The sequence below is a fragment of the Schistocerca piceifrons genome, chromosome 6, assembly GCF_021461385.2.
Source record: "Schistocerca piceifrons isolate TAMUIC-IGC-003096 chromosome 6, iqSchPice1.1, whole genome shotgun sequence".
Lineage (NCBI taxonomy): Eukaryota > Metazoa > Arthropoda > Insecta > Orthoptera > Acrididae > Schistocerca > Schistocerca piceifrons.
In genome coordinates, this window is record NC_060143.1 from 445,592,058 (window position 1) to 445,608,056 (window position 15,999).

The window sequence follows — 15,999 nt, forward strand, 5'->3', positions numbered from 1 at the left end:
AAATGAAAGATAATTCACACAAAATATTAGAAAAATCAGGAGAGGTTCCATAAAGATATTATAAACTCTGTAGAAGGTAATTATCATAAAACCAACTCCAGGAACTACTATAAAATCTTTGGGTAACAACTACAACAATATGAAGCCCCTAGACTAATACTGAAAGATGAAGATGGAAGAATGACACACAGTAACAAGGAAAATGCAGAAATCATAGCAAAAGCATTTAACAAACCTCTGAATTGCGAGGAACACAAAGAACCCTTACAAATCAACATAAATACCCCAATAAAAGCCAAACCTAACAAACTAGACCCTCCAACTTTCCAAGACGTAGAAAAAATTCTTAAAGAACAAAAAACAAATTATAAGGCGTGTGGAGAAGATCAGGTTTCTGTTGAAATGTGGAAATATGCAAGTACCATAGTCAAGACCTCCTTACACATGGCTCTAACAAAAATTTGGATAACAGAACGATTCCCTGAACATTGGACCACAGCTATCATCCAACCACTACACAAAAAGGGAGATAAGAGCAACCCAGACAACTACAGAGGAATCTCTCTCCTAGATTGCACATACAATATTCTATCCAAGATCCTACATAAAAGAATCAAGGAGCAATTAGAACAGGAGTTAGGGGAATATCAAGGAGGTTTCAGACCATGGAGAAGCTGTGCAGAGCAGATAATTAGTTTAAAATTGATTTAGGCATACTACAAGAAACGGAACAAACCTTTGGCAATAACATTTGTAGCCGGCCGGGGTGGCAGAGCGGTTCTAGGCGCTTCAGTCTGGAACCGCACGACCGCTACGACCGCAGGTTCGAATCCTGCCCCGGGCATGGATGTGTGTGATGTCCTTAGGATAGTTCGGTTTAAGTAGTTCTAAGTTCTAGAGGACTGATGACCTCAGATGTAAAGTCCCATAGTGCTCAAAGCCATTTCAACCAATAACATTTGTAGATTTTAAGAAGGCATATGACTGTCTCCACAGACGTTCAGTATTAAAAATTTTAAGAAACCTCGGACTCCATCCAAAACTAATTAAAATAATACAACTCACTCTAACCAACACCAAATCAAAAGTGAAGTTTAGAGGAGAAATTTCGGAACCATTCCTCATAAAAACAGGCGTAAGACAAGGTAACTGCCTATCATCATTACTGTTCAACTGTGCACCGGAATATATAATGAGAGAATAGTAAAAGGACAATCCAAAGATGATAAGAATTGGAAGTACAAAAGAAGATATTAGCTTAAACTGTTTGGGATTCGCTGATGATCTTGCTCTCCTAACCAACACGTTTCAAGAAGTCAGGCAACAACTGAAATCACAAGAGACAGCAGAGAAAGTAGGCCTTAGAATATCGTTTGAAAACACGAAGTTTATGCTAACTGATCCACCACTTGCAAACAAAATTACAATAGGAGAATAGGAAATCAAAATTGTTGATAAATTTAAATATTTAGGCGAAATAATAACATACAGTCTAAATGAGAAGCCATCATGGCAAAATAGAACAAAAGACTGAACTACGCAAATTACATTACCAAAACTACATACAACAAAAAAGCCTATCTACAGATGCAAAATTAAAACACTGTAAAACAGTTACACAACCAGAAATAACGTATGCAGCTGAAACTATCTTCAAAACAACTAACACAGCAGAAATTGACAGAATACTAAAAATAGAGAGAAGAATAATTATGACATGTATAAATAAACAGTATAAAATAAATGGACATTGGAGAAGAGCATCGAATGAAACAGTATATAAGAAAATAGAACCAGTCATGAGCACGATCAGGAAGCAACGCATCTCATTCTTTGGACATGTGATGAGAACTCCAGAAAACAGAATTAGTAAAAAAATAATACAAAAATTGTGGAATAGCAAGGGCGACATTTAACGGATCACAGAAATTAAGGAAGATATTAAAGAACTCCAAATTACAGTAGATGACCTAAGAAACAAGACAGAGAAAACCAGAATACTGCAAGACCCACAAACCAGACTACAAATGACAATCAATAAAAGGAGTACAGGAAGAGTGGTCTCAGATGAAGAAACAAAGAAAATATCTGAAAGAATGAAGAAATATGGGGCAGTCAGAAGAGCAAAACACCTTTCATACAAGAATAGACACTAATAATTATATTACCTAAATACATGAAGTTATTGTTGAGCCAAATTGTATCCCTGTGTAACAACTTGTTTACAACTTTGTATTTTTGACTAGAGTGGTCCAGTGAAGGCCATAAAATAAATAATCAAAGCAATAATCATAGTAAGAGGCGCAGGCAATCAAAGTACCTAACTGAATCATGATAGCTTAAATGGAGTAGAAATACATGTATGAATAATCACAACGACTTATATACCAATATAAATTAAATTGTCTTAATTTGTAAGCAAGAAATGAGAGATGAAGAAAAAACAAGGAAAGGACTTTAATTATATATTAATAGTGATGATGACGTTGATCCCCATCTCTCATCTTTCACTGGATATTAGAGTATTAAACCGTCCCATGGTGGAAGACGTCGAGCTTCGTTGGATCACATCTAAATTGTATCTCTCACACTGATGAACAGAGCGCCAAAGAATTTGTCGGAAAATTGTTCTGCAGGTCACTTATTCCATCGGCGAGCCGCGCGAGGTAGCCGGGCGGTCTCGGCGCCTTGTCACGGTTTGGTCCCATAAGACCCTACCAAATTTCCAAATTTTCATCGGTGAATTACATTGCCTTAAAAATATTCCAGTGGACCTCTCCGGGCATCTGATTTTCGTACAATTTGCTTCTTGTGGTCATCTCACTTTATACTGCTCCGAACGGTTACTACTACGTATTTTACGGTTCATGCTGTTTCCAGTTAGCTTTCGCCAACGCCGTAATCTAACATTAATTGATATCTTCTAGTCATTAGTCGTCAGTCTTCCGACTGGTTTGATGAGGCCTGCCACGAATTCCTCTGCTGTGCTAACCTCTTCATCTCAGAGTAACACTTGCAACCTACGTCCTCAATTATCTGCTGGACATATTCCAATCTCTTTCTCTTTCTTCCTCTACCGCTTTTACTCTCTGCAGCTCACTCTAATAACATGAAAGTTATGCCTTGATGTCCTAACACATGTCCTACTATACTGTCCCTTCTTCTTGTCAGTGTTTACCATATGTTCCTTTCCTTACCTTATCAGCTGACCTAATTTTCAGCTTTCTTCTACAGCACCACGTCTCAAATGATTCGATTGTCTTCCGTTCCGCTTTCCTACATTCCATGTTTCTGTATCATACAATGCTCTTTCCCAAACGTACAATCTCAGGAATTTCTTCCTCGCACGAAAGCTGTGTTTGATATTAAACGATTTCTCTTTTTGCCAGTGCAAGTCTGCTTTTTATGCCTTTCGTGCTCCGTCTGTCAAGGGTTATTTTGCTGTCTAAGTGGCATAATTGTTGGACTTCATGTAACTTCATGATGACAAATTCTGATGTTACTTCTCTCGCTCGTCTCTTTTGTGCTAGTTCTCATTGCTTTCGTCTTTCTTATATTTACTCGGAATTTATGTTCTGCACTTATTAGATTGTTCATTTCGTTCAACAGATCCTGTTATTCTTCTCACTGAAGATAGCACTGTCATCAACGAACCTTCTCACTGATATTCTTCACTTTGAATTTTAAGCCCACTCATGAACCTTTCTTTTATTTCCATCATTGCTTCTGCGATATATAGATTGGCCAGAATCACATTCCTGCCTTAGACCGTGTTTAATCCGAGCACTGCGTTTTTGATCTTGTTGTTCCCATTTGGTTTTATTGTATATTACCCGTCTTCCCATAAAGCTTTCCCTACTTTTCTCAGAATTTCGAACTTCTCGCACCATGTTACATTGTCCAACGTTGTTTCTTGGTCGATGAAATGCGTGTGGCTTGAATTTTCTTTACTCCACTTTCCATCATCAATCGAAACATTAAAACGGCCTCTCTGCCAAAAGCAAACTGATCGTCATCTAACAGATCCTTTATTTTCTTTTTTACCTTTCTATATATTATTCTTGTTAGCAGCGTGGATGCATGAGCTGTTAAGCTGACTGTGCGACAGTTTTCGGATTTGTCGGATATTACAATCTTCTGATTTGTGTTTTTCCCAAAGTCTAACAGATCCTTTATTTTCTTTTTTACTTTTCTATATATTATTCTTGTTAGCAGCGTGGATGCATGAGCTGTTAAGCTGACTGGGCGACAGTTTTCGGATCTGTCGGATATTACAATCTTCTGATTTGTGTTTTTCCGAAAGTCTGTAGGTATATCGCCAGTCTCGTACATTCTACACACCAGCGTGAAGAGCTGTTTTGATGTCACTTCCCCAAATGATTTTAGAAAGGAATGTTATCCTTCCCTTTTGTCTTATTTGATCTGAAATCCTACAAAGCTCTCTAAAATTCCAATTCTAACACTACATCCCCCATCTCTTCCCTACCTACTCGTGTTTCTTGTTCTTCGCCTAGTCAGTTAGGTCCTCCCCCTCATAGAGGTTTTAGGTGAACTCCACCTACCTACTTGCTGCCTCCTCTGCATTTAACACTTGAATTCCCATCGTACGCTTATTATTGCGACCCTTGCTTCTGATTCCACTGAAAACTGTTTTGACTTTTCTATTTGTTCGGTCCTTCTTACAATAATTTCTTTTCACATTTCTACACATTTTTCGTGCAGCCAGTTCTCGTTAGCTTCCTTGCACTTCCTATTTACCCCGTTCTTAAATGACTTGTATCTCTATATTCCAGAATTTACCAGAACATTTTCTACTTCCTTCTTCCTGGATCAACTGAGGTCTTTCATCTGTAATCCATGATTTCTTCAGTTACCTACCCAGTACCTACGTTTGTCTTTCGAATATCTGTGACTGCCCTTTACAGCGAAGCCCATTCTTCTCCAACTGAACTGTCTTATGAGGTATTCATTATCGCAGTATCTATAGCCTATGAGAACTGTAAGCATATCACTTAACTCCTTACTAGCTCCGCGTCCCACTTCTTTGTTCATTTATTCTTCCTGGCTAATCTCTTGTACTTGAGCCATCTCTTCACCATTAGTAAAGTGTGATCCGAGTCTACATTTGCATCTGGGTACGCGCTGCAATCCAATATCTGATTCCGGAATGTCTGCTTGACCATGATATAATCTAACTGAAATCTCCCCATCTTGTAATTCTTGAAAAGAGTATTCGCTATTTGTAGCTGAAATTTATTGCAGAATTCAATTAGTCTCTCTTCCCTCTCATTGCTACTAACGAAATCATTTCTGCATTTACCCTTTCGTCTACTCCTCCCGCTCCAATCCCCCCATGGCTATTAGGTATTCATCTCCATTTATGTACTGAATTACCTGTTCATTGTCCTCCTATTTTTATCTCACTTTCTTCTTGCAACGTGTGCATTTATAAATAAACTATTGTTGCTGGTTTGCTGTGGATTATGATGAAAGCAATCCTAACACTGAATTTTCACAGTAACTCACTATCTACCCAACGTCTTTATTCGTAACGGATGCTACTCCCATTATACAATTCTCTGACGTTTCTGGATTTAAACTGCGCACACATGACCGGAGAGATCTGTCTTCTTCCCATTTCACTTCACTGACACTTACTATATCTTGAAAAAGCCTTAGCATTTCTCTTTGTTGATTTCCTAACTTCTCTACTACGCTCCGATTTCTAACACTCCATACCCAGATTTGTGGAACGTTATCCTTTGGTTGCTTATTCGGTCTTTTTCTCATGGTCTCCTCCCCTTTGGCAGTCCCCTCCCACGGATCCGAATGGGGGATTTGTCCAGAATCTTCAGTTGTGACCCTCTTTTCAATTAGAGGACACATGTCCTGTGCATAAACATGTGCCTTTAATGTAGTGGTTTCCATTGCCACCATTGCTGATTCTTCCACCTTTATGGGCAGTTACACTCCTCTACCCTCTTTGACAAGCCGTTGGCAGAGTGAGAGTGACTCATTCCATAAGTCTTTGGCCGCCATTGCAGATGATTTTTATTCGCTATTTACACAGTGGTTGAGTTCGAACCTGGGATCGAGGTCGTTTTGTTGATTAGTCAATGATGTTACCCATAAACCACGGGTACAGTTGCTCATTTACGTGGAATACGTTGAATTTATTTACGTCCACTGTGTACTCCTTGCCACTGCGATAAACATGGAAACTCCGTAGCTCTCCGCTCATTTCACTGTAGTCTTCTGACGTTCGATGGGAAACGCATCACGTAAACTGTGCTGTAGCTGACTGGGGACGTGTAGTGTGGCCTGACGAATCGCAAATTTGAGCCTTTCAAACGATGTAAGACGTCGAAGACAATGAACCCACAGAGTGCTAAGTTCAGGTCGAATTTGAATATTTTCAGGGTAATTTTCATATTATGCCAAGGGCCCTCCCATTCCGATTACCCTGATCGTGGATCAGGATGTTAATTTCAACGTTCTCGGTGAGTAAAGTGTTGTTCTGTCGTCTGCATCTTCAAGATGAGTGTGCTGTTGACCTCCAGGCTTTCAAGATGACAACATCCATATGCATAGATCTGCACATGTACATTCCAGGTTACCTAACGCTGACAAAGCGTATCACATCTAGAATGAAGTGCTAAATCATCCTGATCAATACCACTTAAAATGTCAGCACTAATTGGAAAACAAGGTGAAACATAGCAAATTGGTAGCTCTACGGGATGCAGTCATCAATGAGTGGTACACTTGAACAAAGTTGTGCACTTCCTTGAATCAATTAGTCAGGCTAGAAATGGTTTTTAACGCGATTAGCGTGATCCCTCCTGGGGATAATTAATACCGTTTCAGTGTTCTTATTTTGAAGACCCCACCTATCTTTCCTACAAATGGAAGGTGACCACCATTAGACCGCGCCATCTTTCATCCCACGTTAATTTTGTTGTCCTTGAAGAGGCATTTTAGCCTTCTCAGCCACATAGCGAGATATCAGGATGAGTAACTAAAGGTATGACAGAGTTTGTTTACCACTAGCAATAACAACTGTTGCACTAGAAATTTTCTGGGTCAGTTAGAATAACAATGGGACGTGGTCAGGGCTGCACAGGTGAAAAAAAGGCACCACAGTTCTTCCAGGAAGGCATCTGGGCCTCTAAAAAAGCCTGACCGCTTTGCTTGTGAGCGCAGGCGGCTCTCGTCATAAAGTCGGCCCACGATGGCTGCCCAGTCCTCACCAGACAATGGAGAGCGTTATGCATTCCGGAAGTGCACTATGTGATCAAAAGTATTCGGACACCTGGCTGAACATGACTTACAAGTTCGTCGCCCCCTCCGTCGGTAATGCTGGAATTCAATATGGTGTTGGCCCACCCTTAACCTTGATGACAGCTTCCACTCTCCCACGTTCAATCAATTTTCTGGAAAGTCTCTTGGGGAATGTCAGCACATTCTTCACGGAGTGCTGCACTCAGCAGAGGTATCGATGTCGGTCGGTGAGGTCTGCCACGAAGTCGGCGTTCCAAAACATCCCAAAGGTGTTCTATACGATTCAGGTCAGGACTCTGTGCAGGCTAGTCCGTTACGGGGATGTTACTGTCATGTAACCACTCAGCCACAAGCCGTTAATTATGAACGGGTGCTCTATCGTGTTGAAAGATGCAATCGGCATCCCCGAATTGCTCTTCAACAGCGGGAAGCAAGAGGGTGCTTAAAACATCAACGCAGGCCTGTGCTGTGATAGTGCCACGCAAAACAACAAGGGGTGCAAGCCCCCTCCACGAAAAATACCACCACACCAGTAGACCACCACCTCCGCATTTTAGGATTGACGCTACACACGTTGGCAGATGACGTTCACCGGGCAGTCGCCATACCCACACCGTGCCATCGGATCGCCACAATGTGTAGCGCGATTTGTTACTCAACAGAACGTATTTCCACTGTTCAATTGTGTAATGTTTACGCTACTTACACCCAGCGAGGAGTCGTTTCGCATTTACCGTCATGATGTGTGGCTTCTAAGCAGCCGCTCGACCATGGAATCCAAATTTTCTCACCTCCCGCCTTACTGTCATAGTACTTCCAGTGGATCCTAATCTACATCCGTACTCCGCAAGCCACCTGACGGTGTGTGGTGGAGGGTACCTTGAGTACCTCTATCGGTTCTCCCTTCTATTCCAGTCTCGTATTGTTCGTGGAATGAAGGATTGTCGGTATGCCTCTGTGTGGGCTCTAATCTCTCTGATTTTATCCTCATGGTCTCTTCGCGAGATATACGTAGGAGGGAGCAATGTACTGCTTGACTCTTCGGTGAAGGTATGTTCTCGAAACTTTGACAAAAGCCCGTACCGAGCTACTGAGCGTCTCTCCTGCAGAGTCTTCCACTGGAGTTTATCTATCATCTCCGTAACGCTTTCGCGATCACTAAATGATCCTGTAACGAAGCGCGCTGCTCTCCGTTGGATCTTCTCTATCTCTTCTATCAACCCAATCTGGTACGGATCCCACACTGCTGAGCAGTATCGAAGCAGTGGGCGAACAAGCGTACTGTAACCTACTTCCTTTGTTTTCGGATTGCATTTCCTTAGGATTCTTCCAATGAATCTCAGTCTGGCATCTGCTTTACCGACGATCAACATTATATGATCATTCCATTTTAAATCACTCCTAATGCGTACTCCCAGATAATTTATGGTATTAACTGCTTCCAGTTGCTGACCTGCTATATTGTAGCTAAATGATAACGGATCTTTCTTTCTGTGTATTCGCAGCACATTACACTTGTCTACATTGAGATTCAATTGCCATTCCTTGCACCATGCGTCAATCCGCTGCAGATCCTCCTGCATTTCAGTACAATTATCCATTGTTACAACCTCTCGATACACCACAGCATCATCCGCAAAAAGCCTCAGTGAACTTCCGATGTCATCCACAAGGTCATTTATGTATATTGTGAATAGCAACGGTCCTATGACACTCCCCTGCTGCACACCTGAAATTACTCTTACTTCGGAAGACTTCTCTCCATTGAGAATGACATGCTGCGTCTTGTCATCTAGGAACTCCTCAATCCAATCACACAATTGGTCTGATAGTCCATATGCTCTTACTTTGTTCATTAAACGACTGTGGAGAACTGTATCGAACGCCTTGCGGAAGTCAAGCAACACGGCATCTACCTGTGAACCCGTGTCTATGGCCCTCTGAGTCTCGTGGACGAATAGCGCGAGCTGGGTTTCACATGACCGTCTTTTTCGAAACCCATGCTGATTCCTACAGAGTAGATTTCTTGTCTCCAGAAAAGTCATTATACTCGAACACAATACGTGTTCCAAAATTCTACAACTGATCGACGTTAGAGATAGAGGTCTATAGTTCTGCACATCTGCTCGACGTCCCTTCTTGAAAACGGGGATAAAACGGGGATGACCCGTGCCCTTTTCCAATCCTTTGGAACGCTACGCTCTTCTAGAGACCTACGGTAGACCGCTGCAAGAAGGGGGGCAAGTTCCTTCGCGTACTCTGTGTAAAATTGAACTGGTATCCCATCAGGTCCAGAGGCCTTTCCTCTTTTGAGCGATTTTAATTGTTTCTCTATCCCTCTGTCGTCTATTTAGATATCTACCATTTTGTCATCTGTGCGACAATCTAGAGAAGGAACTACAGTGCAATCTTCCTCTGTGAAACAACTTTGGAAAAAGACATTTAGTATTTCGGCCTTTAGTCTGTCATCCTCTGTTTCATTACCATTTTGGTCACAGAGTGTCTGGACATTTTGTTTTGACCCACCTACCGCTTTGACATAAGACCAAAATTTCTTAGGATTTTCTGCCAAGTCAGTACATAGAACTTTACTTTCGAATTCATTGAACGCCTCTCGCATAGCCCTCCTCACACTACATTTCGCTTCGCGTAATTTTTGTTTGTCTGCAAGGCTTTGGCTATGTTTATGTTTGCTGTGAAGTTCCCTTTGCTTCCGCAGCAGTTTTCTAACTCGGTTGTTGTACCACGGTGGCTCTTTTCCATCTCTTACGATCTTGCTTGGCACATACTCATCTGTGTGATGGTCTATATAGATGTCTGCCTCTTACACATTACGACCCTCTTCAACTGTCGGTGGTATTTGTCAGTCAACAGGATCGGCCTGTACGCTTTTGTGCTGTACGTGTGTCCCTTCACGTTTCCACTTCACTATTGCATCGGAAACAGTGGACCAAGGGATGTTTAGGAGTGTGGAAATCTCGCTTACAGACATATGACCGCTAGTGACACCCAATCACCTGACCGCGTTTGAAGTCCGTGAGTTCCGCAGAGAGCCCCATTCTGCCCTCTCACGCTGTCTAATGACTACTGAGGCCACTGTTATGGAGTACCTGGCAGTAGGTGGCACCACAATGTACCTAATTTGAAAAACGTATGTTTTTGTGGGTGTCTGGGTACTTTTGATCACATAGTGTATAATGTCCACCTTCGGTGTGAGACCAACAGAGTTGCTCCGGGAAGCAGGACATTGTCTGCCGTAGGTGTGAAATCCATGTGCGTTTCTCTGCCGCCGAGGTTTTCAAGGGATGTCATAGATTTTTCCCGCGAACTTTCTCATTGGAGGAATACAGCTACGTCGTGTCCAAGCAGGAGTTCTAGGGCCGTGTTGTAAGTACGTCACTGGCGCAATTTGCGCGGACTGCTTGGCCATTGGAGAGGACAATTATTGACTACTACATGAGAATTTGGTGTCGAGGAGGTAAGAAAGGAGAGATTTCTAAGTCATCCCGTGGATGCCCACTGTGGAGGACAGTCTGTGCAGTACGGCAGAGGCAGGTTGTACAATCGGCAAATTAGCAGAGAGCCACAACATTCTTGGTACTTTTGGCGCGGCATCCATGAGTCTGTGGATATTTCGAAGCGAGGTTACTCCAGCCTCGGCCTTTGCAATTGCGTACGTACAGCCAGTCTCCAAATCACCCGTTGGGCAGTTCAGTAGTGAACGTATCGGCAGCCTGGATCTATTAGCAGTCGTCTGTCCTGCAGCCCAGTATTTCAACCAACCTGTGTCGCACTGACGTTCAGTAGTGGCTCACAGTATCGATCAGCATCTCACATACAGTCATAAAGCGTTGTTGCTATTACCCTGAGCGAAGCATAGTTTTAGCTTGCCCCCCCCCCCTCCTCTTTCCCCTATCACATTAAAAGCTTTGTCTGGCAATGTATTCATTTGTCAGAGTGCGCTTTGTTTCGTGTTTCTTTTCTTTAATGTGTATACTATTTTTTAAAATGCGCGTGTGGGATTAGTAACAGTACGTCTGAAAACAGCCATGGTTTTAGTACCTTACTCATCCTGATCATGTAAATTATAATAAACATTTGTGAGCTAAGAGTAAGAATGGTAGGAAAATTTACAAACAAATGAACCAAGTAGATACCTTGATGTTGCACGTGGTGTTTATATATTGCGAAGTTTATACAGAAAGCTGTGACAACCATATCTCAAACCATTTCAGCAGCGTAACTCCTAGTGAATCATGGGCCATGATACTTTTGGATGGTCTCCGTTTTTAGACGACATAGATAGCGGAACATTGTGTGCAACCATAATGAAAGGCTATAGATTGATGTGACAAATCTCATGCGATACCTCCTCACATCATGTCGACCACTTTTTCTCCGGCGTAGTGCAGTAACTCGACGTGGAATGGACTCAACAAACTGTTGGAAGTGAGCTGCAGCCATGCTGCATCTATAGCCACCCATAATGCGAAAGTGTTGCCACTGCCGGATTTTGCACACGAGCTTACCTCTCGATTATGTCGCATAAATGTTCGATGGGATTCATGCAGGACGATATGGTTGGCCAAATCACGCGTTCAAAATGTCCATAATGTTCTCCCAACCAGTCACCAACAATTGTGGCCCAGTGACATCACATTGTTATTTGAGAAAAAGAAGTCCATGACTGGGGGCAAATGGTCTCCAAGTATCCGAGCATAACAATTTACAGTTAATGATCGGTTCAGTTGTACAAAAGAACCCAATCCATTCGATGTAGACACATCCCACAGCATTATGGAACCACAACTAGCTTGCACAGTGCTTTGTTAACAACTTGAGTTATTGGCTTCTTGGGATCTGAGCGACACTGAAACCCTAACATCAGCACTTACCAAATGAAATAAGGATTCATCTGCCCAGGCCATGATGTTCCAGTCGTCTAGGGTCCAGACTATAAGGTAGCGAGCCCAGGAGAGGCACTGCAGGCGGTGTCAGGCTATTGGCCTACGCACTGGCGTCGGTCGTCTGCTGCCATAGCCCATTAACAACAAATTTCGCCGCACTGCCCTAACGGATAGGCTCATCGTACGTCCTAGATTGACTTCTGCAGTAGTTCCACGCTTTACTGCTTATCTGTTAGGACTAACAAATCTACGCAAACGCCAATGTTCTCGGTCGGTAAGTGCAGGTCGTTGAACGTGGTGAGACACAATTCCTGATACTTTATATTCTCGGCACATCTGTGGATCCTGGAATATTGAATTGTCTAATGATTTCCGGAAGAGGTGTCCCATACGTCTAGCTCCAAGTATCATTCCACAATCTGAGTCTGTTAATTTCTACCATGCACCCATAAACACATCGGACACCTTTTCACATAAATGACCTGAGTGCATATTACAGCTCCGCCAATTCCCTGCACTTTTATACTTTGTGTGCCCAATACTGCCGTCATCCATATATGTTCATGTCGTCATCCCATGGCATTAGCCACTCATAGCATGTGGAAAGCATATACCCATGTACACAAGGTCCAGTCACATTAATGTGACCACTGACTGTGTTCGAAGTCAATGTTCGGTAACCACTCATTAACACTAGCAGTGGAGGGTGTATAAAGTGTGTCGAGGGGATGCGGGAAGCACTGCAGCCGTTGTCGTAATAAGTAAACGGAGCGATTTATCTGACGTGCAAAAGAGAGTAATCACTGGTTTTCAGAAATAGCTGTGAGCGTGTGGGTGCTATTCTGTCATTCTGCGCAACGGATCAATCTCACATGTACCCTTTACCCTGTGGCTCCTGCAAGATGCAATTTCCACCCCCACACTAGTACAGAAGTCAGACAGACGCTCCTAACGTTCTAAAGAGAAATGCCTGAAAATCTTTCAGCAATAAATATCTTCTGGAGTCGTCCGCTGTAAAGAAATGACACAAGAATTCACAAAAATTTCTTACGTAACGAGTGGGACACTTGGGTACTGGAGTAGTGCTATTTAGTGTAAGAAAAACATGAAACTAACGAAAATTATTATTTATTTTGCAAAAATTCTGAGAAATCACAATGGCACTTTTAGTTATGAACTGAACATGTTATTTCCTGGTTCTTTTCGGAATGTGAAGTTACCTCTGAAGGATAGGATTCGCTAATGAAATATCTATACAAAGTTTAAGATTGTTATTGACTTGGCAGAATAGCTGAGAGCCTCGTCTACTCAACTTGAATAATTATCCGTTAGAATTTTGCTAGGTGCGGTCGAGGCTGTCGCGTGTGAAATGCAGTGAAGTGTACTGTTGTGGAGGAAATATGAGGCTCGCAAGAGCTGTAGCGCTCAATACCGTATGCTCCGATGACTGCTGTCTGCACCACTCGCTGCTGACAAATAAGATGACTCTCGTTCTATCTGGATTGACCTTCGCCAATCAAACTCTCCCTACGCCTTGATGAGGTCAAGGACTCCTATTCACCCCTCGTCTAACTATTGGCGTGATACACCGGTCAGATAACCAGTCCACCCCGATGCCATTCAAAAATTCACTCGCAGGCGTTTAACTATAACCCTGTGTGTTCACACCGCACAGTAAGGGTGGCGGCCAACACAGTGAACAATGCTTAATCGTAAGGACTCAGTATAGAGTCGCACTCCGATTGGCTCTCTACAGAGGTGCTCTCCCAGTGAAGTACTGAGGAGAGTCTTGTTCCTCATTCTTTGAGTATACGTACGAGTGTACACAATCTCGTTACATGTTCTCGTTCCAAGAGCGACAACAGAACAGCCCCTCTCCATGCCAAATTTGAAGGGGTATATCTTTCGGTCTCGTTCATTACTCTTTCAGCTCAAGGCGTCAGGAATATTGTCTGCCAATCACCATTTCTCTTCTAAAACTGGAGAATGACGTTTCATTTAAGGCGACCAATCCGGAAATATGTAGCATGGGCGTTTGGCGTCTGCTGTCTCCCTGTGAAAACCTCTGAAACTGCATGCCATGTTTCTCTGCCTCGTGATGACTGGGTGTTCTGTGATGTCCTTAGGTTAGTGAGGTTTAAGTAGTTCTTAGTTTTAGGGGACTGATGACCATAGATGTTAAGTCCCATAGTGCTCAGAGGCATCTGAACCATTAATTTGCATGCTATGTTTGTAAACAACGCGTAGGCTGGGCGCTCCCACACAATGTAGCGGAATTTGCTTTTAAGCCGAACAAGGGGTCTTTCTGCCTTTCACTTGGGCAAACGCTGTCTGCTCTATGGGCAGTCACTGTCCGACGTAGAGAGGCTGGCTCGTCCTCTGAAGGAACCGGCCTCACGGCGGTCTGCCTCTCCCGAACTAAAAGCTCCTGTGACCGTCGTGTCTGGAATATGTGTGTGTACACCAGACTCCAGTATTTCAAATGGTTCAAATGGCTCTGAGCACTATGGGACTCAACTGCTGAGGTCATTAGTCCCCTAGAACTTAGAACTAGTTAAACCTAACTAACCTAAGGACATCACAAACATCCATGCCCGAGGCAGGATTCGAACCTGCGACCGTAGCGGTCTTGCGGTTCCAGACTGCAGCGCCTTTAACCACACGGCCACTTCGGCCGGCTCTCCAGTATTTCAATCTCGGTGCACACTTGCGATTTACTAGTTATTTGCATATCGTTTACATGAATTCATACAACATTGACTTTACCTTATCGAGTTTGGGTTCGAATGAAGTGCCTTGATGCGATGAATAAGATTGTGTGGGCGGAATATGTAAGCAATGAAGGTCAGGAGTCCACGACGTCTTACATAGCTAAGTCTGTAAACTGGGCGCTTGCCGTCGTGTTTAAAATATACCATTCACGTCAATATGGCACTATCGAAAGCCAGCACAGAGGCAACTGTGCTGTACCACTAGTGACAGACAACAGGGGTTAACGACGACTTCAGGGATGTGTACGGGCGAACTGACGTGTAAGTGTTCAGCAACTAACGCCAAGATGAACCAAGGTGGTAGCAAAAGTGACTCCTCAACGACCATTCAGCGAATGTTGCTGCGTATTGAGCTTCCCAGCATTCGTCTGTTTTATGCACCCAAGCTGACTGCTGTTCATCTGTTGTGAATGCTGGAATTTGCACGCCAGTAGAGCAAGGACAGCAAAGAACTTGGAAGAGCAGTTGAACGGAACAGACAGTGTCTTGACAGGAGGATATAAGATGAACATCAACAAAAGCAAAACGTGGATAATGGAATGTAGTCGAAGTAAATCGGGTGATGCTGAGGGAATTAGATTAGGAAATGAGACACTTAAAGTAGTAAAGGAGTTTTGCTATTTGGGAAGCAAAATAAGTGATGATGATCGAACTAGAGAGGATATAAAATGTAGACTGGCAATGTAAAGGATAGCGTTTCTGAAGAAGAGAAATTTGTTAACGTCGAGTATAGATTTAAGTGTCAGGACGTCGTTTCTGAAAGTATTTGTATGGAGTGTAGGCATGCATGGAAGTGAAACATGGACGACAAAGAGTTTGACAAGAAGAGAACAGAAGCTTTCTAAAAGTGGTGCTACAGAAGAATGCTGAAGATTAGATGGTTCAAATGGCTCCGAGCACTATGGGACTTAACATCAGTGGTCATCAGTCCCCTAGAACGCAGAACTAATTAAACCTAACTAACCTAAGCACATCACACACATCCATGCCCGAGGCAGGATTCGAACCTGCGACCGTAGCAGTCACGCGGCTCCGGACCG